Source organism: Theropithecus gelada, chromosome 1 (assembly GCF_003255815.1).
Source record: "Theropithecus gelada isolate Dixy chromosome 1, Tgel_1.0, whole genome shotgun sequence".
Classification (NCBI taxonomy): Eukaryota; Metazoa; Chordata; class Mammalia; order Primates; family Cercopithecidae; genus Theropithecus; species Theropithecus gelada.
The window spans coordinates 48,601,595-48,629,369 of record NC_037668.1 but is presented as its reverse complement, the minus strand read 5'-3'; the positions used below and the strand labels follow the sequence as shown (position 1 = coordinate 48,629,369).

At 38.5% G+C, this 27,775-nt stretch overlaps 1 protein-coding gene across 5 annotated transcripts in view; it reads left to right on the top strand.

The window, feature by feature from the left end:
- Positions 1–27,775, top strand: part of EIF4G3 (eukaryotic translation initiation factor 4 gamma 3) — a 379,715-nt gene that overhangs the window by 130,942 nt on the left and 220,998 nt on the right. For all 5 annotated transcript variants that reach the window (XM_025384549.1, XM_025384551.1, XM_025384552.1 and 2 more), the window contains exon 4: positions 6,673–6,801. The gene's annotated coding sequence lies outside the window, so the exon portion shown is untranslated. The remainder of the gene's footprint in view (positions 1–6,672; positions 6,802–27,775) is intronic.

Here is a 27,775-nt window from a genome sequence, read left to right as displayed (position 1 = left end):
TATCTGCTTGGGCCACAACGCCCGGCCCAATTTTTTTTTTTTTTTTTTTTTTTTTTTTTTTTTTTTTTTGAGACGGAGTCTAGCTCTGCCACCCAGGCTGGAGTGCAATGGCCGGATCTCGGCTCACTGCAAGCGCCGCCTCCCGGGTCCACGCCATTCTCCTGCCTCAGCCTCCCGAATAGCTGGGACTACAGGCGCCCGCCACCGCACCCGGCTAGTTTTTTGTATTTTTTAGTAGAGACGGGGTTTCACCGTGTTAGCCAGGATGGTCTCGATCTCCTGACCTCGTGATCCGCCCGTCTCGGCCTCCCAAAGTGCTGGGATTACAGGCTTGAGCCACCGCGCCCGGCCTGCTGAAATGTTTTTAGGTGACCTCGCTAAATAAACTTTATCTTGGGATTTATAAAATAAGGGATGTCACACACATAAACCATGTGCCTTTTACCTTTATATGAATCATTTGTTGCTGAAAATTTAATTTACTTGATAGGAATCCTGGAGTTTCCTGTTATTCTTTTAGTAACTGATTAATTACTATACTTTTAAAAGCAGTATGTTTTTATTCATATTATATAAAATATATACAATAAAAACATAGTGCTTTCTGCGTGTGTTATATTTAACAATATATCTGTATTCAGTCAATGCCTATTTGTGTAGAATCCAGTCACAAGTCTATATCTGAGTATTTATAGAAAGTTTGGCCAGGTGTAGTGGCTCATACCTGTGATCCTGGCACCTTGGGAAGCGGAGGTAGGAAGATCACTTGAGTTTCAGAGTTTGAGACCTGTCCGGACAACACAATGAGAACTTGTCTCTACAGAACACACACACACACACACACACACACACACACACACACACACACACACACACACATATATTACTGAGCCATCCGGACAACACAATGAGAACTTGTCTCTACAAAACACACACACACACACACACACACACACACACACTACTGAGCCATCCGGACAACACAATGAGAACTTGTCTCTACAAAACACACACACACACACACACACACACACAACTGAGCATGGTGGCATGTGCCTGTAGTCCCAGATACTCTGTAGTCTGAGGTGGGTGGATCACTGGGAGATGGAGGCTGCAGTGAGCTGTGATCACACCAGTGCACCCCAGCCTGGGCAACACAGTGAGACCCCATCACTTAAAAAAAAATTAAAAAGCAAGTTTATATTTGATGATGATCATGACATACCCCTAGAGCCATGTCCATACTCTGGCTGCCTGTGTATTTAATATACCAATATATGGTTTATTTGGCATGTAGTGTGTATGGGAAATCAGGACAATTTCATGCAGAAAGCCTTATTTTTGGTTACTCTTGAAAATTTTGAAGAAGTAGCATTGCTTATCTGGAATTCCTGCATGCCAGTATCTCAGTATCTGCTGCCCCCTGGGTAGTGGCCATTCTCTACCGTTTTTCATAGTCGCTAATCTCTGTTGTTTACATCTGGCCAGTTTTTTTTCCCATTTTGTTTCCTTCAGGGGATATTTCCCTTGCTCTGGAGTCATGTAAGGATGATCATATTAAGGAAACTTTGTTTTCCATATTTTATTTGTTATTTGAACATTGTGGTTTATGTATGATAGCTCTTAATTGGGCAGAATATAATCAAATCTGATAAGTTAGTGCTAGATAAACACATTTTATACCTAATGACTAATCTTAACTTGCACGATCTTTATGGTCTACTTTAAATTTTTGTAAAACTCTGTGAAGTTAATATTGGTCACCAACCACCAAATGTCGTTAATTTTATAGGAGATTATTTTTTGGTGGAAATCTTGAATGAAAAATCACTAGCTACCTGAAGTTTCCACTGAGTCAAAATTTTAGAGCTTTTCTTTCTTGCAGCAGTATTTCTTTTTAAATTTTCTTTCTACTATGCAGAGTAACAGTGTAATACCAATGTAAGTGATATTTTATCACAGGTGTTAGTAGTTCACTTGTTTTTGTCTTTAATCTTGTTTTTGAGGTAGGTGGTATGGAAGAGGATTAAAATACACATTCATAAAAGTACATAAAACTTAAAGGTAGAGTTTAACAAATACTTTTAAAGCAACAAAAATGTTTCAAACCAATTAAAAAAAAAATTACATGACGTGTCATAATTTCCTCTCTCCCCAGAAATAATACTATTTGCCTTTTAAAAGTCATTTTCCTGCTTCTCTTTGTAGTGTTGCTAAACATGTATATACCTCTATTGACTAATATGGTCCAGTTTTGCTGGTTTTGGGTATTTGGATAAATGAAGTCATACTTTATATATTGTTCTTAATCTTTTACTCAGTACCATTTATGAGGGTCATCTAAATTGTGTTATGCTAGTTTTTTATTCTGTTTCTGTATAGGAAAATTTTCTGTGTATGAAAATTTCATTATTGATCAATTCTATTAATGAACAGTTGGGTTGTTTCCAGTTTTGGGTTATTAAAACAATACAACTATAAACATTTTTGTTCTTGTACCCTGGGGCACGTTTTCATTTTTTTTTTCCCAGAAGTGTATCTGGGAGTGGAATGGCTGGGTCATAGGGCATGACTGTTTCCAAGCTTACCAGCTAATGCCAAATTGCTTCCCAAAGTGGTTGTACCAGTTTACATTTCTACCAGAAAGAGAATGAGAATTTTGTAAGCCCCACATTGTTACCAATGCAAAAATATAATATCTATAAGAAACAAAAATGTTTCTTGGGCATATTTTCTTTTAAACACAAGCAGTACACACAAACATATATTGCACTACAAGAAATGGTTGATGTATTTTGCTTAGGATTAGTATTATAGAAAAGACAACAATCTGTTTAGCTTTGGAGGTAGTTAAGTAGTTGCTGTTATCAGCTGTTCTACACCTCTGCTCCCTCCCAGCCTTCATAGTTGAGAAGGTAGCAATTTCTTTCAAATAATGGGAAAATGTACGTTGTTTTCTTTGCATAATAACTTCTTGCTACTACCTTTAAAGGAGATGGATTTCAACAGTATGACCTGAAATTGAACAGTTTAGCAAGAGAGAAGCACCCTTAGCTAGGTAGTATAAGATTCGTTAATCATTAATTTAGGAATATTTTGCAAGAGGTATTTAAATTTTAGTCTAAATTTGATTTTTATCTATGGCAATTTTATTAGCCTTTGTGGCATTTCTTTGGGATAAGATTGTGCTAACTATTTCTGTTCTGTATAATTTCTAGTTAAAGATGGTATACCTTTTTTCCCTGGCAGAGACATTAAGCCCTGTAACAAACACACTAAAAGCAAATATGGAATGCCTAATGCAGTGTGACATATGTAATAGAGGATCTTATTTGAATTGAATACAGCACAGTGAAGCTGAGAGATTTTTATTATATGTAACAGCCTGTTTCTAGAAAGAATTTATTAGAAATTCTAGTTCTTCTATTATTTTGATACAGACTTATTTTCTTTGACCTGCTTTTATTAGTAGACATCCCCCAATTTAGGAGGAAGTGCCCTTTTAGAATATCTGATACCAAAGGATTACTAGTTAGGCAGAACTATTTAGAGTTGCAAAGGATGCATACCATAGGCATATACCCATGAAAGTTGGTTTACATCGGTGTTTCCTTTAAGGAAGCTTTTTATGTAGCAAGAGCATACCACTTTTGGCTTTGGCACAATGCTTTTTCTCCTTCTCTCAAACATTTGTGTTTTATGGGGCAATATAATAGTTTTCTGACAAACCAGTGGATACTAATTTTATTTGTAATGATTTAATTTGTTCTTTCAGTATTCTTTAGTATATGTCAGTACCTCTTTACAGTTCTGTAGGAAACATAGCTTACAATCTTTACAACTCTGCAGATGTATTTTTCTTTACAACTCTGCAGTGTACGGGTTTATATTTTGTATGTATTTAGTTCAGTTATGTTACTTCATTTTCCCATTAGTTGGTATTTCTACCTGTTTTTGCCATCATGTGAAATGCTGCTGGATATATCTTTAAGTTCCTAATTTTTGAGGTGAGATTTTCTTTAGGGTATGTACTCTAAAGTGAAATAATTTTGGAGTGATGGTTTTGAAGCATTTACTTGGTGACACATTGTTCCATAATCCTGGGAAGATAGTAACCGATTCACAGTATCTTACCTGTGTCCTGCTTCCTTAGATCCCTGCCAATAATGGGGCAAAGATTTTTTTTTAACTTACTTTTGTTAGTTTAGTTGATAAACATATAATGTATTTTAATATTTTTTATCAATAGTATTTAAAAACTTTACTATGATTTATTGTCATGGGCAAATTTGGTATTTAATTTTTATCAGAATAAATCTGAAAACTGGTCTAAGATTTTATATAGTTAACTTCTTTGCTCTCTTTTTATTTTTACTTTATTTCACTGTACAGAATTTTTCCCATGTTAAAAATGTGTATTCATATTGAGGTTTTACTTTAGCAAAATATCAAAATAATTAATTCTAAAACATGGGAAATAATATAAATTCATAAGCTTTGTTGGTAAGAAATTTACTTATAAGAACTCTTCATTTCTGATTATTAATTTTCTAAAGTAGATGTTTAAATAGCAATCCAACTTTTCTCCTTTGAAAAATTTCCTTGGTGAGATTTATATATGCTGTTACATTTCATGGTAAACTTTATGCCCTTATAAAGGTAATAGTCACTCAAAATTGGAAACAAAATTTTCCCAAGAAAAAAGATTCCCAAGAAAATCATAATCAAAGTTATTTACAAAACAGGGATGAAACTAGTTATAATTATTTGTAGCATCATTTATGTGTCTTTTAACTCGTAAGCTTTTAGTTCTAGTTAGTTCTGTGTGAGTCCATTTGATTTCAGTATTGGGATCGGGTAGCTGATCCAGAAGATGTTTCTGTCTGTTTAGAGAGTTGTAAGTGATTTGAAGGTTAGAGTACCAGGGACTAGATTTTCTTCAGACCTTTTGACTGAGTGAATTCCAGGCCATTTTCCTTTTTCCCTGGGCAGAGTTTTTAACTTTATGATAAAATTCAGAAGACCTATGAACTGAAAGTAGAGAATATGTCTAATGATGAATTTTAACATTTCTTTGTATTATGACTATAGACAACAATTGCTGTTAGTTATTATATTTAATGCACCAATAAAGAATGTATATTACTATGTCAGGAATTTGTTTTAATATTTTTATACCTGTATTTCAATATAGATCACTTGTTGTCATAATCCTATATATTTTATGCATTTAATAATATGATTCTGAGAAGTCTGTATTTTATTCTAGATTGGCAAAGGGTTCATGTTCCTCTCAAATTTAAGAACTATTGCTTAAGGAGAATGGCTTCTTTGATTTTAGCAAAGTACAGAACTGTCCATAATTCATGAAAGTTTGCAAAACCATCAGTGTTAGTCTGGATTAGACTATGAGAGGGAAGAGCTGGCTAGGATTGATTGGTAGACACTTCCACTAGGGGTCTGAGTAAAGTGGTTTCATATCTGTCATGGGCTGATGAGCAATTTACTGCCTGCAAAAAATGGAGAAAATAAAATTTTTGGTTACATAAAAACATGCTGATTTTTTTCAGTTGTATAAATTTATGATTATTGTATTATATTAGAAAATGTAAATGAGAAAATAAAGAAATACCTGTAATGCTTTCTGTTATGATTTTGGTGTGTTTCCTTACAGATCTTTAAAAATATTATATATACATGTTTTTAGATGTGTATGTGTATATTATATACCTACATAAACAAATATGTGTATAGAAACATTCCTACACATGTGTATGTAGATGTCCTTTTTAAATTTTTTGTATTTAAAGAGATAGGGTCTTCCTCTGTCACCCAGGTTATAGGACAGTGGTGTGATCATAGCTCACTGTAATCTTTGAACTCCTGGGCCCAAGCAGTCCTTTTGCCTCAGCTTCCCAAGTAGCTGTGTCTACAGGTGGATGCCACCATGCCTAGCTAATGAAAAAAAATATTTTTTAAAAATAGAGATGAAGTCTTGCTGTGTTGCACAGGCTGGTCTGAAACTTCTGTTCTTAAGCAGTCTTCTTGTGTTGGCCTCCCAAAGTGCTGGGATTACAGGAATCAGCCACAGCACCTGGCCAGATATACGTTTTTAAAGACAAAAATGAGATTATGTCGTATAAGTAACTTACCATTTTTGGAGTTTAGATTTATTGAGATGTAATTTCGTAAGATTCACCCTTTTTAGTGTATATGTCCATAAGTCTTGACAAGCACGGAGACATTCAGTTCTCACTATAAGCATGATACAGACAGTTCTGTCACCTTCAAAACTCTCCTTATTCCCCTTCTGTAGTCATCTCCTTCCTCTTTCAACCATTTATTTCTTTTCTGTTCCTTTTACAAAATGGTATCATACAGTTTGTAGTTTCAAGTATTGTTTCTTTCCTGTAGCATGTGTTTTCTTTTAAGATTTTTGCTTTTGAGATCATGCTTCAAGAATCTTTGATCAAATTGATGAGAATATTCATGTATATATTTTTTAAGAAATCTATTTTTTTCAGTTTTGAAAAATTTAAGTGTTCAGTCAGGTGCTTATTTTAGTGTAAGTTGTGAGGCAGGAAATCCAATTAAAAATCAGATAGTTCAGCTGTATTTATTAAGATTGATTTACTAATATAATGTTCTTACTAAATATTGATTTCCTCACAGGTAACACAAGTAGCAAGACAGCCGGGAACCCCTACCCCATCCCCTTATTCAGCACATGAAATAAACAAGGGGCATCCAAATCTTGCGGCAACGCCCCCGGGACATGCATCGTCCCCTGGACTCTCTCAAGTAAGATAAACCTTTTTTTAAAAAATAAGAAATGTCCTTGTAAAAGCATAATTTTTGTTTTTCTAAAGAGACTCCTAAGCAGTAACATAAAACATTACTTGTAATTTCTAGTTTGTCTTTGGCATCTTTTCAGACTTAACCGTTCATAAAGACGGCTACTAACAAATTTCACACATTTCATTCTGGAGTCATTAAAAATTAACTGTCAGTGATATTTAGTTTTCATTTTTGTTGTTTAAGAAATTAGAGTTTAATTCTAAAGTTTACTTAAAACCCCCCAACAAAACACTGATTTGCTTTTCGATGCTTAATCTGCTACTGTCTCCACCCCTTTCGGGTGAAGCATTGATGGTTATTTTCTACTTATGTGAAAACTTGGTGTCTTCCCCTCTTGAGTAGCATCAGTGGGATTTTTTGTTTGTTGGTTTGGTTGTTTTCTAAGTCAATTATTGTAATTTGATAGGCTTAAGTTTTTGTTGAACTGTTAAAAGAATTGTGAACCCCTTAGTGTATTTCTACTTAATGGGAACAACAGACATTCAGACACTGTTTAAAGATGTTCCTATGTGTTCCTTGCACTTAAGCTGTTTGCGAAGATACATTGTTTAGCTTGCACCGACCTACTGTTGCAAGCTTGTTTGGATTTCCTTGTGGTTAAGAGTTGGCTTAACAGTCCCTTACGGAATGTGGAGTGAGTCAAGCCAATAACCTTGACCTGTGTGAGATTATCAGTATTTACATGTAAGAGCTACTCTTTTGATAACGAAAATCGTTTTTATAACATTATTTGTGATTTTAGCCTCCATATTTCAGACCTTTTAGAGCTTGAATAATAGGAGAGATCAGGAATTGCTAAAAATAATGCTAAAGATGGTGATTATAAGTTAGGGGCTGATTTTATTTTTTATTCTTCATTTTTTTTAGAGACAATTTTTATTCCTTCTTTATTATTTTTTTAGAGACAGGTTCTTGCCCTGTGGCCCAGGCTGGAGTACAGTGGTGGCGTGATCACAGCTCACTGTAACCTCTAACTCTTGGACTCAAGTGATCTTCTTGCCTCAGTTTCCCAGTTAGCTGAGACTACAGGCTCATGCCACCATGCCCGGCTAATTTTTTTTTTTTTGGTTAAAGTTTTTTAGAGATAGAGTCTTGCTATGTTGCTCAGATTGGCCTCGAACTCCTGGCCATGTGCTGATTAATTATATTTTAGACTACAGAATGTTTGGAAAAGGAATGTACAGTTTGCCAAACCATGACTGAAATAGCCCTGTTAATGAATATATAAATAAGTTTGTCAAGAACTTAGTGCTATGCCTAAACTTGGTCTAAATTATTCCTATATAATTTTGAGTTTTAAACATTGAAAACAAAACAAGATGAGCTCCTGTTTGTTTAAATGATGTTCTTGTATTGGGTTTCTTAGACTGAACACAGCCTCTCAACTTACTGTTAAGGTGTATTAATCTAAATCAGGAGAGAAAAACTGTGCACTCTCAAGAACATAAGAATAGCAGATACAAAGAGCAAATGCTTACCTTAGGGCTGAGTAGAGGCTCAGATAGGGAGCCTTTCTCTTTAGGGCTGAGCCAAAGGCTGTGGTAGAAAAGCCACTGTGTTACTGTTCAGAACTTGCTGAAACTCTTTGTTCTGGAACTTGCTGGAAATTTGCCCTATGAAGTATTGGGGAAAGCTTGCTTCTCCAGCACCAATCTCTTATAGCCAAGAGCTAATGCAGTGCATGCTGGCTAAAAGGCTCCTTACAGCATGTCTATTTCCCACAGACAATTCAAAGCATTAGATCTACTGGATCAAAAGTCCCAAGTGGTAGAGCAGCTTGCACTGCCCATCCCTAATTTGCTGTTGAACCTTCATATATTGTGTTCCTTACTTAAAATTGGTAACTTCCTAGGTGACTCTGTAATCGGTTAAGGTGGCACATTCAGATGTAGTGTATATGTTGCCTCTAAAATCCAAAAGAAGCCTACCAAACCTACCTCTTATTTTTTGTGGTAGTTTTAGGTGAGAGACTGCTACCACTACCCTGGGCTAAGATCTTGATCTTGTTGGAGAGGGCATGGTGTGGCTTTCTGAATGGCAGTGGTGCCATTTCAGTGGAACTTACTGAAAATCCACCCTCAGAACTTGTCAGAATTCTGCCCTCTAGGATGCCGAGGGAAAGCTGTTCGCAGGGAGGTTTCTTATAAAAGACCCTGTGCTGCGTATCTTCCTGAGGGAATACCAGGAGTAGCTCTTGGCTGCTAGGTACTGTTGCTTGCTGTGCACTGAAGCAGAAATCTTGCTCTGATGAAGCTATGCCCATGAGGGAAGCCGGTCACTAGAGAAGCCATCTTTTGGAGAAGCTATCTGGGCTTCTCCAGGAACCAGGAACCAGGGAGCAAAACCCTTTCCTCCTACATATCTCTAGGACCTTCTACTGAGAAAATTTAATGTTGTGTCAGCCGAAATATTAAAATATTTATAGAGCTCAGATACATTTTCTCATTACAGGCAAACAGGGTGAATTTTGATATGAAAGACAAGCAGTTGATAACTGGCATGTAAGGGAAATAGCTTAGTTTTCCATTTGAAATTCTTACTGTTTCAAGTTGTGATTTGACCCAAGCAGTTGACCCAAAGGACTTAAGTTTTCTGAAAGATAGGCTGCTCACAAATGCATAGTTTGTGTTTGAAAAGATGGTCTCCCAGCATCTCACTTGTTGAACCTCTCAAGTGCTGTTCTATATGCCATTTTATCAGGTGCCTTTAGAAACCAGAGTACATGAATACCAGGGAGAATGGCCACCAAATATTGTGTTGCATTCTTTTGTGGTCTGTTTTGCCACCATTTTGCCTAAATCTGATGAATGAACCCAGTAAATCACACCTGGTTCACTGCCCTTTTTTCCCCTCCATCCTTTCAGACCGAGGGAAGCTTCTATGGATTCATCTGTCGCCTAGCAATATGTTAACATTTGTTGATATGGTGAGGAAGTTTTTCTAAACTAGCATACCTAGAAAAATGAAGAGTTCTGTGGGAAACTCAAGTTTTTTTTAGGTTTAACAGTTGAAACAGTTTGCAGGGGCTGATGCAAAGCTTCCCTTCTGCCCTCTGAGGGTTTGCTGAAATGACTGACGATAGACAGACTAATAGGAGAAGAAGGCATACAGATTTATCAATGTGCATGGATACATAAGAGTCCTGCACATAGGAAACACAAAGAAGGGAGAGATGGTTGAGGCTTGAGTACCCTCTTCATAGGGGAGAGGGAAGCAGGGTGGGGAATGGGCTGTAGGGAATTTTAGAGGGGAAGTAAATGATTTTTAGGTGAAATGAATGAGTCCAAATTACAATAGTCTGAGACAAAGTTCCTCTGAGCTCCTGGGAGGTGGCAGGAAGGTGAGGAATGAGACTTCAGTGTGAACAAAGGTTGTCTTACTATGAATGTTAAATCTCCTGGAGAATCTCTGAAGAGTTACCCTCAGAAGTAAAATGAAAAGTCTCTCTTGATGTGGTGTGATAGCTTTAGTCTCTTCTCTCTTCCATGATTAATCTTTTCTGATTATTTGATGAGCTTCCATGGGAGGGTGGTCTTAAGACAATTGTGTTTCTTTTGGAAAGACGCTTTCTTAGTCATATCTCTGTGCCCCACCAAGTTCATGGGTGGTAGTAGAAAGAAGAGCCTTCAGAATAGAGGGGAAAGGATTATAGGCTTGAAGTCAAACCATAGGTTCTAGGGCTGGCTTTGTTACTTTCTGGTTATATGATATTGGGTAAATTATTTAATATCTCTGGAACTTCGTTTCTTCATCTGTTATATAGGGGGAAATTAGAATTCTACTGCCCTGTAAGAGTGTTGTTATGATTATGTAAATTGCTGCCTCAGAACAGGATTTCCTGAATTTAGTAAGTTGCATTTATTATTTGTATGCCTGCCAGACATGGTTCCCCTCAAGATTTATATATATATGTGTGTGTGTGTATATATATGTGCATGTGTGTGTGTGCATGTATCCTTGCCTGCTAATTCTTTTATTTGGCTACCTGTCAAGATTTAGTGTGAAACTTAGAAGCCATCTCCAAGAGTTTGAAATGTCTTCCATGTCTTTGCCTATTCTGATGTTCAGATAACAGTTGGATTGGTTATTTTCTGTTGGCGGTGATTTGTTTTATTCTTCTATACAAAACAGGTTCGGTCAACTGAGGATACGATCAAAGAAACCATTCTTTAGCTACATGTCCTTTTTGATGTGTCAGTCTCCCCTTCTTCTGTAAATTAAATATTTTTGTCCAAAGTAACTACCTATGTCTGTGACTCAACGTTTGACACTCAGTGAATCTGCTAAGGTCTAAGTGAAAGAAGCTAAGCCGAAGAAAAGTGAATTTCACAGCTTTGAAACATGAAAGAGGGAAAATGTAGAATATTGTTTCCAACCTCCTCAGCAATCTCGTTACCTGCTTCTTTCTCTTTGTTAAGACAGGATTTTACACATAAACAGGTGCTTCACCTCACCTGTCTATGTGCCAAGTTTTAAGGCTTAATGTGCATTTCCTTTTTTTACATGAGTTGTAGTTCTTTCTAACTTTGTCCTCTTTGGAGATTTTGTTTAATTAGTCAAAGACTTAGACTATGACATTTCAGACAGTGGTAAATTGGTGAGACAGAGTCTTTATAGGCATAGATTCTTATCAGTTCCCCAGAAATGGCAATACTTTTGAACAATCTTGAAACCCAGCATGTCTGTACTCTGGAAAGAGTAAATAGTGTGGAATTTAAAGGTATCCTTTGGTGGCAGATTGCAAAGTAAATCTCCCTGGAGAAGTACACTCTCTAGGGAGTCAGGAGAAAAGACTCTCTAATTGAGAGTTCCAGCCCTCCTAACACTGTTTTATAATTTAACCTATGGAAGTTCCTATTAATGCCCAGTTTTCTTCTTTGTGCATGAGCAGCTTTTGTTAGATGAGATCAGAATTTTCTTTAAGACCTCCCTGGGTTTTGGACACTAACTTGAAAGTAGCCAGTTGTTGTTATGGAAAATTACAAAACTATTTTAGATTTAAAATTACCCAAACTTTGCCTTGTTTCATTCTTTTTTTTTTTTTGAAGAGAAGTTTATTTGAATTATTTAAAATTACTTCTCAAGATAAGCAAAAACAAAAGAGACTCCTACTTATTGCTTAATTGGTGACGCACATTTGCTTTAACTTAGTTAATTTTCACAAAGTAGCCATTACAAAAAGACCAAACTGGCGCTGATTAACCAGGATCAAAATCTAGGTCTTTTCTTTTTTCTCTTGGGATCGTTGTCTAGATTTCCAGGCTTTTGGAGCTGTATTCACAGAAATTAAATGAGAAGACATGCTCAAAATGATGGCAAAGAAGTGAGGTAATAGGTGTTATCTGCCTGCTGTTTCTGGATTTCATTTGGCTGTTTTTTTCTGGGAGAGGAACTCCTTCTATAGCATATAATATATAGTAACTGAGATGGTGATGGCATATGACCCACTGGCTAGATTCTTTATTGTCTCTGGAAATACTAAGCAGAGTTCTTCACTGAGGAGTATTGCTTGATCGTGATGCTTATTGTTACACCACAGTTTTCATCATTAGTGAAGGATGCGTTTCAAATGATGAATGGTCCCAACAACCATTTTTGCTTTATCCAGCTTCCGGGAATCTTGTTTTATTTACTAAGGAGAATTTCTCTGTGTTGTCTCATAATTGTTCATTGACTGCTCCAGCCTTTGTAAGCTGTTTTTTTCTTTATTTTTATTTTTTATTTTTAGAGACAGGGCCTCACTCTGTCACCCAAGCTGGAATGCAGTAGTGTGATCATAGCTCACTGCAGCCTTGACCCCCTGGACTCAAGCAGTTCTTCAGGTAGCTGGGACTGTATGCGAGCTCCATGGTGACTGACTCATTTTTTAATTTTTTGCAGAGATGGGACTTGCTTTGTTGCCAAGGCAGGTTTTGTTCCTAAATCTTGGTCTCATACAGTCCTCCAGCCTCAGCCTCACAAGGAAATGGGTTTATAGGCTTGAGCCATGGTGCCCTTCTGAGACCCTGTCTCTACAAAAATGTAAAAAATACTAGCCAGGTGTGATGGCACACAATCGTAGTCCCAGCTGCTTGGGAGGCTGAGGTGAGAGGATCGCTAGAGACTGGGACGTTGAGGCTGCAGTGAGCTGGGATTACACCATTAAACTCCAGCCTGGGTGGCAGAGTGAGACCCTGTCTCAAAGGAAACACAAACAAACAAACAAAACGAATGAAGCTGAATAGTGATTTTTCCTTACTGCATATGCTTTTTTTTTTTTCGTTACCTTTTGTGAAGAATATAAATTCTGAATTTGATGCATCTTTGTTAACCATGATAAAGTAGAGGAAGCTGTGAAAGTTTGCTTTAAGAAAACATCACATTTCATTGTTGAAATAGATGAGTATTTATTTAATTTAAAAAAACAAAATTTATAGTTTTTACACTCCTCAAGGCCCCCACTTTGAAACACATCATATCCGTCTAAGGCAGTATTTGAGGTGAGCTTATCAGGATTCTTTAGCATATCACAAATATAAATATGAATATTTTATAGGCCTTTATAACTTACTTTTAAATTAATGACATTTGCAAAGGCATGTTATTTGTAAAGTGTTTAATGACAATATTTGTTGACACTTTTAACAAAAAGTAGGTTTTTAAGAACTTACACATATTATCAACTTAGAAAAACCAAATGGAGGATTTGTCACCAAGGGGACCAACTCAGTGCACTCAGTACTGCAGGTGTCCAGACCCACACCAAGTCCCCATGTACCATGAATACAACTTGTAAAGAATCATGGTAGGCTTTTCTAGTTGTTGAGATTTATTTTAATGTGATACTTGATTAGAAGAGTGTTCAGCTCTTTTGGTCATTTTTTGTTTTTATTTAAAAAATTAGTTGCAACCATATTTATAAAGCGACCTTGATCAAATTTTTTTCTAATAGGTGTTTCCCCCCTCTCTCTCTTCCTTCCTTCCTTCCTTCCTTCCTTCCTTCCTTCCTTCTTTCCTTCCTTCTTTTTCTTTCTTTTTCTTTCTTTCTTTTTCTTTCTCTCTTTCCATCCTTCCTTCTTTTTTTTTTTTGCCAAGGTTTCACTCTGCCACCCAAATTGGAGTGCAATGGTGTGTTTTCTGTTCACTGCAGTCTCCACCTCCCAGGCTCAAGCAATCCTTTTGTCTTAGCCTCCTGAGTAGCTGGGACTAGCTGACTTTTTGTATTTTTTTGTAGGAACTGGGTTTCCCCAAGTTGTGCAGGCTGGTCTCGAAGTCCTGAGTTCAAGCAACCTGCCTGCCTTGGCCTCCCAGAGTGCTAGGATTACAGGTGTGAGCCACCGTGCCTGGCCTAGGTGTTTAATCTTTTATGCAGTCCTGTAACTTACCTTGAAATGTGCCTAAAGCAGCTTTTATATGTTTGATTATACTTCTCTTTGTATTGCCTGTAGCCAAAAAAAAATTCCATTTCTTTTCTTTTGACATTTCTGTGGTTAGTTTTTAAATGTTGCTGCAAGAGATTAAGTACAATTATTTTTCAGACTTCTCACCCTAAGTTTTACATTCTGTTTGGCAAATTCACATGGCTGGAACCCACATTTTAGAATATCTGAGTATTAATTCAGCACTATTACAGCAAGCTAAGGAATTTTGTAAGAACCAAACTGATTGTGATTTTGTAAGCATTTCTTTTCTTCTGTTTTATGTAGGCTCAGTCTTTTGTTGATGATGTTCATTTTCACTTAAATCCTGTCAGAGAAAAAAGGTTTAGGATTTTGTCTTTTACATTTGAACAGCTGTTTCTTTTGGATGCATCCTGGGAGACTCTTGTTTGTTTCTCTGGCTACCTCTCATTTGTTTTAAGAAGTCATGAAAAACTCTGTCAGCATTTTTCTTGCCAGTTTACCTCTTGGGAATATCAGACTTCATTTATTTCCCATAGATTTAGGGGAGAAACTCACTTTAGTGCCACTAATTTATTTTTTATCTGGTTGTGACATTCAGATTTTTAAATTTTTATGGTTCTGAAAATTGCTAATTCAGTTCAGCTACGGAGATTAGTATGTGTCAGTAAATTTAAGGATGAGAAGTAGAAAAGGTAAGTTTTAAGAATAATGAAGAAATTGTGCAGTTTGACTCTTCAGTTTAAAGTGCTTGTGATAGTTCCTGCAAAAATGTATATGTGATTCAGAGAGTGTTGTGGGGGAAGTGAGCAGACAGAACTCTGAGGGAAAGCTCAGCAGAGAGATTAAGTACCATAGTAGACATAATATTGTCTTGAGTTTAGTCAGATAAATGGATATATATGTCTGTTCAGATTTATTGTAGCGGACGGGAGCATGCTGATTGCTGGGAGAGAAATGAGAGGACAAGCTTAATTCAGGACTGTTTTTATAAGGGATCAAATGAAAAAAATTACTTAAAAGTCACAAACTATGAAGTGTAGTATACAAAAGCTAGCTATCTTTATAGAACTAAGAACTGTGAATTTCAGTGACTCAGCAATCAATGAAAAGCCAGCAACACACACAATCAACTTGTAGATGATGGTCATTTTAAATTTTCTCAATGAATAGTAAAGAGAGGCTAACTTAGTTATATTTAAAGCAAATAGAATCAATTAAGTATAAAGAATGAATATTATAAATTGATATTTAGAATGACTATTAGAAAATAAAAATGTTGGGCTGGATGAGGTGGCTCATGCTTGTAATCCCAGCACTTTGGGAGGCTGAGGTGGGCAGTTCGCTTGAGCTCAGGAGTTTGAGACCAGCCTGGGCAACACAGGGAAACCCCAACTCTACAAAAAGTAGCCGGGTATGGCAGCGTGGGCCTCTAGTCTCATCTGATTGGGAGGCTAAAGTGGGAGCCTCACCTGAGCCCAGGAGGTCAAGGCTGCAGTGAGCCATGCTTGTGCCACTTGCACTCCAGCCTTGGCGGCAGAGTGAGACCCTGTCTCCAAAAAAAAAAAAAAGTGTTACTTACTAAACCAATAAACTTTTTTCCTCAGTGCATGCATTTATTTACTGTTTCTTTTTTTTTTTCTCTCTGATGTCTAGTCACGCTTATAATTAGGTAACATCATGCTTATAATTAGGTAACACGAAGGGCTAAGTCTGATTTCCAAATTTTTCATCAGTTGATGGACCCTTTTCTCTGTGAAGAATAATGAACTCTCAAACTATCTGAATTCTGTCTCCCTTGTGTGTGTGTGTGTGTGTGTGTGTGTGTGTGTGTGTGTTCTCTGTGAAGTATTTTGTTTCGTAAAAAACCCCTAAGTAGGTGACATATCAAAGAAACCATGTTGCCAACATTTTATTATACTTTCATGTAAAACATATTTCCATTTCTCTTCACTGCTAGTGTTACTCCAGTTTCAAGTACTATACTATATTATTCAAAATTCTGTTTATTATCCACATCTTATTACTCTTGATCATCTTGAAAATTGCCATCTTCTTTTATAGTTCAGTTTCAAATTTTCACATGCTTGTTTAGTGCAGTTGTCAAAGTCTTATAGTAAGAAATAAATTACACTAAACTATTTCAAATGGAGAGGATTTTTAATATGTGAATTTGTTATACTGGTTGAATGATTAATAAGGGGCATGCTGAGGCTGGGCATTGTGGCTCACACCTGTAATCCTAGCACTTTGGGAGCCTGAGGTGGAAGCATAGCTTGAGCCCAGGAGTTTGAGATGAGCCTGGGCAACATAGTGAGACTTGGTCTCTACAAAAAATAAAAATAAAAAGGAGGATGCAGAGGTAATCTAGAGATTAATAACTGCAGAAAGCAGCTGACATCCCTGAGAGAAAGTCAGGAAAGGGGAAATACAAAGTAAATGTGATAAGACATCTGGACTGTGAAACATATTCATAACTGTTAAAACTTAGTCGAATTAAATTTAAAGGAGTTTAATTGAGCAGTGAACGATTGGTGCAGGCAGCCCCCAGAATCACAGCAAATTCAGAGAGACTCCAGGGGTACCTTTTGGTCAGAACAAATTTATAGACCAAAAAAAGGGGAAAGTGTTGTAAAAAAATATCAGAAGTGAGGTACAGAAACAGCTGAATTGGTTATGGGGTTACGTTTGCCTTGTTTGAACACTCAGCAGTCTATGATTGGTTGAAATATGGCTGCTGGGATTGGCCAAGACTTATCTGTTGTTACAGCTACATACTCTTAAGTTAGGTTTTCAGTCTTGTCTGCCTTTTAAGCTGAGTTAGGGTTCATCCACCGGGACTCAGATGTAGAAATACGGAGTCCTTCTCAGGCCATATTTAGTTCGCTTTAACATAACTGTAATAATAACACAGTTAAATTATCTCAATTCAGTGGTGACTCAAATTGGTCAAAAACCGAAATCTAGGAATATGCATTTAAACTTGACACAGAAAGATTAAAAACATTCCTCAAGACTGCTTTCCCACACCTTCAGATACCAGCCATACATCCGGACCTCTGGAACTTTCGACTGACTGGCTTCAAGTTGGGGATCTCGTGATCCCCTCTTTGGGTTTGATAAATTTGCTGGAGCAGCTCACAGATCTCAAGAAAACATGTTTTCTTGTTTATTATAAAGGATAACACAAAGGATACAGTTGAAGAGTTGCCTAGGGTGAGGTATGGGGGAAGGGGCACAGAGCTTCTCTGCCCTTCCTTGGTGCACCACCCTCCAGCAACTTCCATGTGTTCAGCTACCTAGAAGCTCACTTAACCGTGTCCTAGGTTTTTTGGAGACCTCATTATATGCATAATTGGTTAAACTATTGACCATTGGTGATCAGCTTAACCTTTAGCCCGTCTCCTTCCCCTGAGGTTGGGGGTTGGACTGAAAGTCCTAACCCTCATGCCCTTGTGATGATCAACTCTAGCGATCAGTCAACATCAGTATACAAAAAGACAGACTTTGGAGATTCTAAGGTTTTTAGAAGTTGTATGACAGGAATCAGGATGAAGACCAAATATGTATTTCCTAATATCACCGTGGTGGTATCAGAAACTTTACATGCTGAGAGGCGAGGAGAGAGAGTGTATTTGTAAAATATTTGCATGTCGCTAACGATTATTGATATAGAACGTCTTTTAAAGTGCTTACTGGCCATTTGTCTATTTTTGGAGAAATGTCTATTCAAAGCCCTTTGCCCCTTTTTTAATTGGGTTGCTTGTTTTGTTGTTGTTGAGTTGTAGGAGTTCTTTATATGTTCTGGATATCAATTCCTTATCAGATATGTGATTTACATGTATTTTATCCTATCCTGTCAGGTGCCTTTTCACTTTGTTGATAGTGTTCTTTACAGAAAGTTTTTAATTTTGGGGTTTTTTTTGAGACAGGTCTCATTCTGTATACCAGTCTGGAGTTCAGGGGCATGGACACAACTCACTGTAGCTTCCGTCTCTGGGATACAAGGGATCCCCCCAACTTATCCTCCCAAGTATCTGGGATGACAGGCCTGTGCCTCCATGCCTCGCTCACAACTTTTTAATTTTGATGAAGTCTAGTTTATCTTTTGTTGTCTGTGCTTTTGGTGTCATAGCTAAGAAAACATTGCCAAATTTGATGTTCTGAAAGTTTCCCCCTATGTTCCTTTGTTGGAATTATATACTTTTAGCTCTTACATTTAGATCTGTGATTCATTTTAAAAATTTTATTTTTCTGTGTTCTCTCAGAATGGAACTATGATTCAATTGATCTAATTTTTATGTATGGTTTAAGATAAAGGCCTGGCTTCATTTTTTTGGCATGTGGCTATCCAGTTTTTCTAGCATCATTAGTTGAAAAGACTATCCTTTACCCATTTAATAGTCTTGGCACCTTTGTCAAAAATCGTTTGACCATATATGTGAAGGTTTATTTCTGGGCTCTTTTCTTTTCATCGCTCTATATGTCTGTCTGTATGCCAGTACCATACTGACTTGATTGTTGTAGCTTTGTAGTAAGTTTTAAAATCCAGGTGTGAGACCTCTAGGTTTGTCCTCCTTTTTTGAGATTGTTTTGGCTGTTTGGGGACCCTTGAGATTCCATATGAATTTTAGAACGGGCTTTTCTATTTTTCTAAAATTTGTTTTTGGGATTTTTATAGGATTCTGTGTATTCTTTTTAAAAAATGTGTGTATCATAATGGACACAACATTCTTTTTCTAAGTAGGTGGAGAAAGCATCATTTCTTGAGAGTGGAATTAAGATATAGTATTCACCCTAATAAAGAACTTAAACATAACTTTTATAGATACTCCTAAGAACTGGGAATGTTCTAGTTAATGATTCATTTCATAGGTACTTAAAAATCTAATTTGCAGTCCTAGATTTAAGAGAAACAGAGAGAGAGAGAGAGAAGAAGAAGAAGAAAAGAAAGAAATTAGTGGAGTAGGAGGTGGTCTGAATTAGGGTTATATCAGGACCTAGAGTGAAGATTGTGTCTAGTGATCTAGTGTGACAAATGAATGAGAACTCTGGCTAGGGATGTTTTAGCTGAGATTTAGAAGAAGAAACTGACAGGAAACCAGAGACTATGTAAAGGTGGGGAAATGAGGGGAAGAAATTAGTAGAGATAATCGTGGTGGCTATCAGTAGTAGGTCCAGAGAGGGTCCTAAATAGCAGCCATTGAAGTGGGAAGTGGAGAGCCAGCATTGCAGACATTATAGAATACCTTTGTTGGGCATTCAGTGAACCAACAGCATCTCTCTCTCAGTACACTGGTGCATTTAGCCCACAGTGTTGGGGGAACTGGTCCTGGGATTGGAGAGAAAACTGGGTTGTCATGCTGTATAGGTAAAAGCTAAGCTCTGAATAGTATAGTTGCTTTTGAGAGAACACAAGCAGCCTGTGATCAAGCCATCCTGTTATGTGAGTCCATTATTGTCTTGTGAAGGGCAGAAAGCCATAGCATTTCAATGTTGAACTAATTGTAAAGAGTGCAGAAATGGTGATGATTTCAGCACAGTGTTTCCCTGCTCCATGTAATACCACTGCTCAGAAATGAGAAAGGGTTGGATCAGTGCTTTTCATTTCTGCCTTCCCACTTAGAATCACCTGATGCCTGGGTCCCCTTCTCCAGAGATTCTTATTTAATTGCTTGGGATGAGCCTAGGTAGTGCTAATGTGCACCCAGCATTGAGATAAAGCTGTGGAACAGTGCCTTTTCCTCCCTCTAATCCCACAGCCGATTAGGAACAGTGCCTTTTGATACATATTGCCCAAATTATACTTTATAGGCTTTGTTTACTGGGGATGGTTTTCACTGAAAGGAGCAAGATGCCCTCATTTTCAGACCTTATACAAGCAAAGTGAATTGGGCTGGTCTTAATTTAGGGAAAATAGCTCTGGTGATTGAGAAGCCACTTCTGTTTAGTAGCTAAAACAGCCTGTTACAGCTTTTTACAGATAATATGCTTTACATTGTGGTCTGTACTCAGAAAGTTTTTACAGTATTGATTTTATATACCAATTTATTTTGGTGATAGAACCAAATTATACCCTGACAGGTACTATGTAATTGACTCTTCTGATTCACCCAGAATAAGAGTGGGTGCTTTTTGCTTCCATACAATCAGATACTCCTAGATTTATAGTATAGTGTTTTCAAACTTTTAAAAGCAGCAAAACTCTTTTCCACCATATGACTAGCAGTGCCTGATCCATAGTAAGCCCCTAAATAATTGATGAGTGAAAACTAGCTCTAAATGAAATTTTCCAGAAGTGTCACTTTTTGGCTGTTTGCAGTGTGGATGCTTTATTTGGCTAAAAAAAAAATTTTTTTTTTCTTTTTCCAACCGGTACTGTTAATTTTGTACAATTCAGTAAAAGTTTACCCCAGTTCAAGCTTAACTTTAAAAGAGCCAAATATTGTGTTTTACACCCTTAGAGACCTTATTCTGTGAGGGTCTAGGAATCTTATTATTCCAGCTGTTCTGTCATCGTGAATCAAATAATTAAGACTGAGTTCCTAAGCTGGAAAAGTCTTTTGTCAGGATGCCATGACAGATTTAGGTCTTTTAAACCAGTTCAGTACTATACTGAATAGACAATTTCTTACTTTTTCTGAGTAGGTGATCTCATTGTTTAGTATATTTCCAGAATATAACTTATAAATAAGCTTTTATTTTATTATTTTTTTAGAGGTGGAGTCTCATTGTGTCTCCACACTGGAGTGCAGTGACACGATCTTGACTCACTGTAACCTCCACCTCCTGGGCTCAAGTCATCCTTCCACCTCAGCCTCTCAAGTAGCTGAGACTATAGGTGCATGCCACCGCACCCGGCTACTTTTTGTATTTTTTTGTAGAGAAGGGGTTTTGCCATCTTGCCCAGGCTGGCCTTGAACTCCTGAGCTCAAGTGATCCACCTGCACAGGCTCCCAAAGTGTTGGGATTACAGGTGTGAGCCACTGCACCCAGCCCACAAATAAGCATTTATATAGAGACATGGTATGGTGGCTAGGTACAAAGAAATACCATCTCTGTGTAACTGATTTTAAATATTAAGGTGTTTAAAGAACGGTAATGAGAGACTATGATTCATCCTCTTTTTTTTTGTACTAACATTATAAAGGTATCTTTGGGGTGTCAGTTTTCTGGCCAGAAACCTCTGTGGCCAGTGGCGCCTTTGCCTGAGTTCTTGTCCTACATCCAGGAAGAATGAGGTATGCAGACAAGTGGAGGGTGTGCAAGACGAAGAAGAGCTTTTCTGAGTGTTGGAACAGCTCAGAGGAGACCTGCAGTGGGCAGTTCCTCTCTGTAGGCAGGTTGTCCTGTTGAGTGTTCAGCTCTCAGCAGAGAGGAGGCCCTAGAGTGGGTGGCTCCTCTCTGCCTCTGGTCGTCCTGATGTCTGTTGCTCTCAGCCAGAGAGGAGGCGCTGGAGCAGGTGGCTTCTCTCTGTAGGCAGGTCATTCCAGTGTCTGCAGCTCTCAGCAGAGAGGAGGCCCTAGAGAGGGTAGCTCCTCTCTGCAGCTGGTCGTCTTGATGTCTCTACTTCCTCTGCCTTGCTCAGGTTGAGCCTGGGGCTTTTATGAGCCTTAGTGGGGAGGTAGTACATGTCAGTTGGTCCATGGGCAGCCCAGAAAAGGCACTACAAGTCCCCACTCTGGTCCATAGGATGAGTAGCCCACCCCTAACCTTCACAACCTCCTTGGCAAAAGGTGGGGCCTCACTGAGGACTCATCCCTTCTGGCCCAGGAGCCCATTTGCCTCCCACCACTGCCTATGGCCTCCAGGTCACTTGCGCCAAGGGATGCCCACAGGCTCTCGCTGAACTGCCCCTGGCCCTATCTTGGCCACCCTTCTGCAGTCTTGGACCAAGCTGGAAGGGGCCCAGCGGGTCAGTGCTGCCCTGAGCTTGTGCATACCCAACTGGGCTGCGACAGTGTTGGGGCTTGGCCCCAATCCCACTTGGAGATAGGAGCAGATGCTGGGAGTGGGGAGAGGCCAAGCAGCAGGAGCAGACACCCCTGAGCCTGTGGTGACAGGGGCTCTCCCGGGCCCCTGAGAGCATCAAGAGACCTGGGCCCACAGCCAAAACCTGAGTGACTGGAGCTGTGCCTGGGGAGCTCCTGCCCTGCCAACTCAGGAGGGGCGGGTCTCCTGTCTGTCCCTGGCTGCAGAGTGCACATCCCTAGCTGTGCTCCTTCTCTGTGTCTTCCCATAGCAGCGGCAGGTGGCATGGTGGCCCTGGCCAGCCCTGTACAAACAAACCTGATGCTCCTGGGGTGGTTCCGCAAGTCCTGGCTGCACCTTCGGCTCCCAGGACACGGCCAGAAGTGAGGTCGAGGCTGTAGCAGCCCCCAGGCCTGGAAGTGGGTCCTACCCAGCTGTGCGAGGGTGGGGGTGGCACAGTTGACTTCCTTGGGGACATGAGCACAGGGGACCTACTGCCATCACTGCTGCTCCTGCAGCCCTGTCCTCCTCCTTGCAGCCTGGGGTGGGGCTCCAGGCCCTCACTGGGCCCAGACTGGCATCCAGGGCAGGGGTGATGTGGCTACAAGATCCTCCTGCAGCGCCAGGACTCCCCCTTGCCTGGCTCACAGCTCTGCCAGGGTGGCACCTCTGGGAGCAGATCCTGGGCCCAGGCCTGGCCATCAGGAGTGCCAGGCTCAGTAGATACCGCAACATGGGGCAGATCCTGGGGACATAACCTCAGGTGGCCCCAATCTGAGCCTCTTGCTGAAGTGCAGAAACCTGGTGCCATCCCAGGGCCACAGGCGCTATGTACCATTCACCTCAGTGTCCATACCTGAGGACCCACAACCTGCGCCTGCACCCCACCTCTACCAGTGCTATGTTAGCAGCCACTTTGGATGGCCCACCACTGCCATCACTAAGATAGTATTTCAGTTTACAGAGTATTATGTGAAATTGGTTTACTTGGCAAAATTGTCTCATACTATAGTTCTGTTTTATAGTGATAAATATTTTTAGAGTTTGGTTGATAGGATGGCATGACAAATACAGCTGTTGAATGGGTGATGAATAATATTGAAGTGTACTTCAATTTGTGTAGAGTAATGCTCATTAAATATATTTTTGAGGTAACAGAGTAAGAATAATTGGATGGTCGTAATGAAGAGTAAAACACATACTGTGACTTAAATGAATGTTTGAGTTGCTTAAAACATTCATTAAAAATTTTCCAAAAGCCACAATTAAGTAAGAGCAATATTTGTGGTAGATAACATTTAAAATACAGCCTTTTTGATTTTCAAGTACCAATGTCCCTGGTGTTGAAAAGCGATCCCATTCAGAAATAAATAATCTCTCTACTGGAGCTCTTCTTGAAGAGGCCTCAAGTACAGCCCAACTGTTGAACTGTGATAAATTCCCAGAAAAAAATTTTCTTTTTATCTTTCAGACAGTCTCCCTCTTTCATCCAGGCTGGAGTGTGTTGTCATAATCACAGTTCTTGAATTCCTGGGCTCAAGGGATCCTCCCATCTCAGCCTCCCTCACCTCAGCCTCCCAAGTAGTTAGTACTACAGGCACATACCAGCACACCCAGCTAATTTGTAAAAATTTTTTTATAGAGGCAGGGTCTCACATGTGTTGCCCAGGCTGGTCTTGAACTCACCTTAGGCTATCCTCCCTCCTTGGCCTCCTAAAGCGCTGTGATTGCAGACATAAGCCATCATGCATGGCCTTTTTTTCTTACTGATCCAACTAAAAAGATTGATCATATAGCATTCCCCATGTTCTCTTCACCACAACCTTCAAACTATAAACTGTGGAAAAGAATTTTCAATTTGCTATAGTATAAAGTCTGCATTACAGAAAGTGAAGTATGATTTCAAAAACAGAGACATGGCTGTGAATCACAGTTCTATCACTTACTAATTGTGAGATCTTTCATAAATTGAACCTTATTCCAAGTGGAAGTCCTGCCATTTGTTCAATAGAAATAATAATGCCTGTATCATAGGATGCTAAGTAAGTGTTCCTTGCATGTCTTTTGTTGCAGTAGCATTGGCGTATTTACCTTTTTTAAATTTATTTTTTAAGTTCAAAATTCTAGAGAATGAATTCTTTATCTGCTCTGCTGTTAGATTTTAATACCATGTTTCTGAAACTTTTTCTTAACTCTTTCGTATCAGTTTATGATACTTTAATCATCATTACTGAAAATCAGATGTTACTAATAGGGATTTATACCATGAAATATTATTTCCTAATATTGTTAAAAGATTTCATTAGTTTGACTCTTACCGTATTTATTATGTATGATTTATTTTTCCTGCATTGTTGTTTAAGAAATAAAAACAACAAAAACTTATATGTCAGGTAAAACTGATATATAGAGTTGTTTAGAAATCTCAGGATAACCACTCAGAAAGTCATGGCAATTACCTTGATGTCATCTTGAAACATAGTGAGGTTACTGTGTAGTTTTCCAGAAATCATTCAGCAGTGTTAACTGTTAAGCAAATATTAGAGCACATGAAAAGGAAAACCTCTGACTTAGTAGGCATATCTGTTACTAGTTTGAGAAGCAGTCCGTCAGTGTATTATGATGGATTTGGGGGAAAGTTCAAGTGCTGAAATAGTTCATAAGGAAAATAATTCATTACTGGTTTAATGTTCCCAGCTTTTATTTTGTGAGGTGGATTATGGCCTCTTGATCATTATTCTCTACCATATTTTCACTCCCTTTTTTCACTTCTTTTTTTTTTTTTTAAAGCTATTTGTTCGTAAACTCTAGAATTGTAGGCGGAAGAAATTGCATGTGACATCTGATCCGTTGGTGTTGCTTTTTGTTAGTAACTCTTCATAAATAGAATTCAGGATGAAAACATTTGAAGAACATACCTGAAATAATGGTTTGGCCTCTCTAAAAAGTCTGGGTTTGCCCAGTCTTATTGTAAATCAGTATAAGACTTATTTTTTTTTTAAAGGCTGAAACATTGTTTCCTAAATCAAACAAAACAAGAATTTTTCTTCTTCAAGGTAGGAATGAGGAGGAAGATGAAGAGAGAATGTACTATCTCTTGGCTAGATTAATTGTATTTGTTTACATTGAAGTTTGATTCACATTTATCCCAAGTCATCCATTAGAGCCATGCTGAGAATTAGATAGACTTTGATTTGTAATGTACATATTTTTAATTTATTAGATGAGCGGTGTCATGAGGAACAGTTCTGCCAAAGATTAACTAAAAATTACTATTTTCCGTTTTTCATGCCTGTCCTTTTGCTGGATTTAATGAGAATAAAAAATTATAAGAGATCAGCTTGTCTACAGGGAAACATCTGTGCTATAATTTCCTGTGTTAATGGATATAGTAGAAAAAGTTGGAAATGACTTAAAAAGATAAAGAAGTCTATATAGATTTGTTTTGGTTAATAGGATTTATGTGTTTTGATTTCTCTTTAAACCTATTTTTAAAGCTATTTTATTGAATACGTTTTCTTCCTCTCATCTGAAGACAACAAATAGCAAGATTCTTTTAGAGGTCTATTCTTCATACAACTATTTGGCTGACTGGTATTCGTAGAGTACATACTGTGCATTAGACGTAAATGGATTTATTTGGGAAAGGCCACCACACAAAGTTATTATTTTCCTTATGAACTGCCACTTGTATATTTAAGCCATTTATTTCTCTGAGAAGAATATCTAAAGTTTATGTGACTATGTATTCTAAATTTCAGAAGAATTAGGAGCTTAGTCCTAGAATCAAGAAATTCTCCTTCTGCTATTTATTAGTTATCTGGATATACTTTTTATTTTATAGGGGTGAGATTGCTTGTAGAGTATCTCTCTGCTAACATCCTGTTACTGGACTTTTTGGCAAGTCCCTTTTGTTGTCATAATTTTTCCTTACACCCTTTCTTTGAACTCTTCCTTCATATCCTTACTCTGTGGAAATTTATACTACTTTCCGTAGAAATCCTTCCACTTCAACATTGTTAGTGTTCTTACATTCTTTATATCTTGGAAGGCTGGCTCAGCATTCTCCTGGCCCTTCACTGCTTTCTCTAGGTTGTTTGCCTGCAACCTTTGTGCCGAAAATGCATAAACAGCGCCTTTTTTTTTTTTTTTGGCCATAATTCCTCATTTTCATGGACCCATTTTCTCTTTGTTTGAGAATTTTAGTATCTGGCTCATAATTTACTTTTCTGTTTTGCTTTCTGCCATCCACAAGGATGACTTGTAACGTTTGTTGTTGTCCTGTCCAACCATTGCCTGTGGGCTCCTGGATCGACCCTGTTTTTGTTTGTTTGTTTGTTTGTTTGTTTGAGACAGTCTTACTCTGTTGTACAGGCTGGAATGCAGTGGTGTGATCTTGGCTCACTCCAGCCTATGCCTCCTGGGTTCAAGTGATTCTCCTGCCTCAGCCACCCAAATAGCTGGGATTACAGGCATGTGCCATCTTGCCTGGCTAATTTTTGTATTTTTAGTAGAGATGGAGTTTCATCATGTTGGCCAGGCTGGTCTTGAACTCCTGACCCCAAGTAATCCACCCACTTTGGCCTCCCAAATTGCTGGGATTACAGGCATGAGCCACCACACCTGGCTGATCCTCTTTTCCTTCCCTTCTTTACCTCCCCATAGCAACTGTATATAGACACATATTCAGCAATCTATATGGACACAGTTTAGATCTGTACTGTGCAGTGTGGTAGCTATTAGAGCCACTTGTGGCTTTTGAGCACTTGAAACATAGTTTCTGCTAATTGAGATGTTCTATAAAGTGTAAAACACAAAATTAATTTCCCCAGTTTTAAGTTTTTCTAATCTGGAGACCTAGAAAATTTTAAATTACTTGTGTGGTTTGTATTGTATTTTTTATATTTTTGTTAAGAGCACAGGCCTGGACCTGGTCTCTCCTGATGTATTAGTCCGTTTTCAAGGCTGCTGGTAAAGATATACTTGATACTGGGCAATTTACAAAAGAAAGAGGTTTATTGGACTTAGGCTCTGGAGGACTTAGGACTCCCACATGTCTGGGGAGGCCTCACAATCATGGCAGAAAGCAAGGGAGAGCAAGTCACATCTTACGTGGATGGCAGCAGGCAAAAAGAGAGCTTGTGTAGGGCAAGTCCCATTTCTAAAACCATCAGATCACGTGACACCCGTTCACTATCACTAGAACAGCACAGGAAAAGACCTGCCTCCATAATTCAGTCATCTCTCACTGGGTCCTTCCCATAACATGTGGGAATTATGGGAGCTACAAGATGAGATGTGGGTGGAGACACAGCCAAACCATATCAGCTGAGAAGTGCTCTACCTTTGAATTCTTGAAGTCTAAAATTTCTCTGACCAACCCAGTGGCTCACACCTGTAATTCCAGCACTTTGGGAGGTTGAGGCAGGATGATCACTTGAAGCGAGAAGTTTCAGGCCAGCAAAGTTTCTGGGCAGCAAAGCAAGACCCTGCCTCTACAAAAAATTTTTAAAAATTAGTTGGGCATGTTGTTTTACCCCTGTAGTCTCAGCTACTTGGGAGGCTGA